Source organism: Rutidosis leptorrhynchoides, chromosome 5 (genome assembly GCF_046630445.1).
Source record: "Rutidosis leptorrhynchoides isolate AG116_Rl617_1_P2 chromosome 5, CSIRO_AGI_Rlap_v1, whole genome shotgun sequence".
Lineage (NCBI taxonomy): Eukaryota > Viridiplantae > Streptophyta > Magnoliopsida > Asterales > Asteraceae > Rutidosis > Rutidosis leptorrhynchoides.
Window position 1 is genome coordinate 187541812 of NC_092337.1, and position 3976 is coordinate 187545787.

The following is a 3976-nucleotide window of genomic DNA, read 5'->3' on the forward strand; positions in this document are numbered from 1 at the left end:
GAATCTAATCCTTGTCTATTTTACAGTATAAAAACAGAATGGACGTTAAGGGTAGACAACCGAATATTTTAGAAGACCTACGAGAGGATATGATTGAGGAAATCTTGTCTAGAGTCGGTCAGATTTCATCAGCACATTTAGTTATGGCGAAATTAACTTGTCAAACATTTGAAAGACTTTACAGAAATGCCTTAGTTTATAAAAGGCTTTCCTTTGATAGGTGGGGTATATCACATTGGGGAGACTTTAAGTTACGCCGTGTTTTCTTTAAAGCGTTAAATGCGGGGAACCCAAATGCAATTTTACGCTACGGGTTAAGAACCTATTTTGACTCAACATATCCCAACATAGGATTTCGTGAATTAGAAAGAGCTTCTAACATGCAACATAAAGAAGCATGTTATGCTTACGAGTTAGTGATGTTCGCTTCTTACCAAAGTGAGAAAAAGAACATCGGATTGCAGCTTTTAAATAAAACTTTCTCACAAGTGACGGATTCAGTAGTTGGGGTGAGAAACAAGGTTTTTAGATTATTATGGGGCTGTTGGACATTACGAAACCCTCGTCCTTTTGACGACATTACAACATGCTGCCTAGCCAATGGTCATAACGGTTATTTTCCACAAGACCAAGGATGGGAAGTCGTCTTAGTAAAACCAGAATGCATGACTTGTTTCTGGACTTATGAATTACGTGTCTTTATTTCCTTTGCTGAACAACTTGTGTATTAACTAGATTTATCTTCAAAACTGTCCTGTATCATAGTGTACTATATTTCATGTTATATGTAATATAGCGAAGTTGTAAGTTTGAAGAATCTTTGTATGTGATATATTATTATAATCAGTTTTTCATATGGAATTGTAGTAGTTGAATTGTATATTAGCTACTAAGTATGAACTTAACGGGTAGGTAGTACCCGAATTTAAACTTATAAAATGCTAATATGAAGAAAAAGCTTTTATAAATGAGTTCATATTATGCTACGAGATACTATTGACTACTCTTAATATTCTGTATGATTTACTTGTTTCATTTGACTAATTTGAAGGAAATGGCACCGACTACTCGACACACCTTGAATATGAGCGAAGAGGAATTTCGTGCCTTTCTTGCTTCAAACATAGCCGCAGTACAGGCCGCGCTACATACCAACAATAACTCTGAATCTAGCAATACAGCTAACGGCGCAAGAAATCGTGTAGGATGCTCCTACAAGGAATTCACTGCCTGCAAACCTTCAGAATTTGATGGGACCGAAGGACCAATCGGATTGAAACGGTGGACCAAGAAAGTTGAATCGGTGTTTGCCATAAGTAAGTGTGCTGAAGGAGACAAAGTGAAGTACGCTACGCATACCTTCACATGTATTGCCTTAACATGGTGGAATACCTATCTAGAGCAAGTGGGACAAGATGCTGCTTACGAGCTACCGTGGTCAGCATTCAAGTACTTGATGAACGAGAAGTACCGTCCCAGAACCGAGGTCAATAAGCTCAAGTCAGAACTTAGAGGGTTACGAACACAGGGATTTGATATTACTTGGTACGAAAGACTATTCACAGAATTGTGCATATTGTATCCGAGAGCGTTCGAAGATGAGGAAGAGAAGATCGACGCATTTGTGAAAGGGTTACCGGAGAGAATCCAAGAAGATATAAGTTCACACGAGCCTGCTTCCATACAAAAGGCATGTAGAATGGCTCACAAACTAGTGAACCAGATTGAGGGAAGAATTAAAGAACAGGCGGCCGAAGAGGCCAACGTGAAGCTAGTCAAAAGAAAGTGGGAGGAAAACGGTGATAAGAGTCACCAAAACAACAACAACTATCCCAACAATCGCAACATCAATCACAACTACAACAAACGGCACATCAACAACAACAGCTACTACAACAATCATGCCAACAACAATAACAACCGCAATAATAACAACAACAACAACAACAACAACAACAACAACAATCAGAAGCAGCTATGCCAAAGGTGTGAAAAGTATCACTCGGGGTTCTGCACCAAAATTTTCAACAAGTGTAAAAGAAATGTTCATAGCGCGGCGAAGTGTGAGGTCTACGGACCAGGGGTTAACATAACGAAAGGAATAAATGGTGTCAGAACGAGTAATGGCGGAGCAAATAGTGTCGGAGCAAGTTATGCCAATGTAGTTTGTTATAAATGTGGAAAACCGGGCCACATTATTAGAAATTTCCCGAACCAGGAGAACACGAATGGACAAGGCCGCGGAAGAGTTTTCAATATTAATGCGGCAGAGGCACAGGAAGACCCGGAACTTGTTACGGGTACGTTTCTTATTGACAATAAATCTGCTTACGTTTTATTTGATTCGGGCGCGGATAGAAGCTATTTGAGTAGAGATTTTTGTGCTAAATTAAGTTGTCCATTGACGCCGTTGGATAGTAAATTTTTACTCGAATTAGCAAACAGTAAATTAATTTCAGCAGATTATATATGCCGGAATCGAGAAATTAAACTGGGTAGCGAAATATTTAAGATTGATTTGATACCAGTAGAGTTAGGCAGTTTTGATGTAATAGTTGGCATGGACTGGCTGAAGGAGATGAAAGCAGAGATCGTATGTTACAAAAATGCAATTCGCATTGTACGAGAAGAAGGAGAACCCTTAATGGTGTACGTAGAAAAGAACAACACAAAGCTACCTCTTATTAGTAATTTGAAGGCACAAAAACTAATAAGAAAAGATTGCTATGCTGTTCTAGCACACGTCGAGAAAGTACAAACTGAAGAAAAGAGCATCAATGATGTTCCCGTCGCAAAAGAATTTCCCGATGTATTTCTGAAAGAATTACCGGGACTACCTCCACATTGATCTGTTGAATTTCAAATAGATCTTGTACCAGGAGCTGCACCAATAGCTCGTGCTCCTTACAGACTCGCACCCAGCGAGATGAAAGAACGGCAAAGCCAACTGCAAGAACTATTAGAACGTGGTTTCATTCGACCAAGCACATCACCATGGGGAGCTCCTGTTTTGTTTGTCAAGAAGAAGGATGGTACATTTAGGTCGTGTATTGACTACAGAGAGTTGAATAAACTTACCATCAAAAACCGTTATCCACTGCCGAGAATTGACGACTTATTTGATCAACTACAAGGCTCGTCGATTTATTCGAAAATCGATTTACATTCTGGATATCATCGAATGCGAGTAAAGGAGGATGATATTCCAAAAACTACTTTTAGGACGCGTTATGGTCATTACGAGTTTATGGTTATGCTGTTTAGATTGACTAACGCACCAGCTGTGTTCATGGATCTTATGAATCGAGTGTGTGGGCCATATCTTGACAATTTTTTCATTGTTTTCATCGATTACATACTTATTTACTCAAAGAATGATCAAGAGCACGAAGAACATTTGAGAAAAGTGCTAGAAGTATTGAGGAAAGAAGAACTGTACGCTAAGTTTTCAAAGTGTGCATTTTGGTTAGAAGAAGTTCAATTCTTCGGTCACATAGTGAACAAAGAAGGTATCCAGGTGGACCCGGCAAAGTCAAAACCGTCGAAAAGTGGGAAACCCCAAAAACTCCGAAGCATATACGTAAATTTTTAGGATTGGCTGGTTACTACAGAAGATTCATCCAAGATTTCTCCAAAATAGCAAAACCCTTGACTGCATTAACGCATAAAGGGAAGAAATTTGAATGGAAGGATGAACAAGAGAAGGCGTTTCAGTTATTGAAGAAAAAGCTAACTACGGCACCTATATTGTCATTGCCTGAAGGGAATTATGATTTTGTGATTTATTGTGACGCATCAAAGCAAGGTCTCGGTTGTGTATTAATGCAACGAACGAAGATGATGCCTTATGCGTCTAGACAATTGAAGATTCACGAGCAAAATTATACAACTCACGATTTGGAATTGGGTGTTGTTGTTTTTGCATTAAAGACTTGGAGGCATTATTTATATGGAGTCAAAAGTATTATATATACCG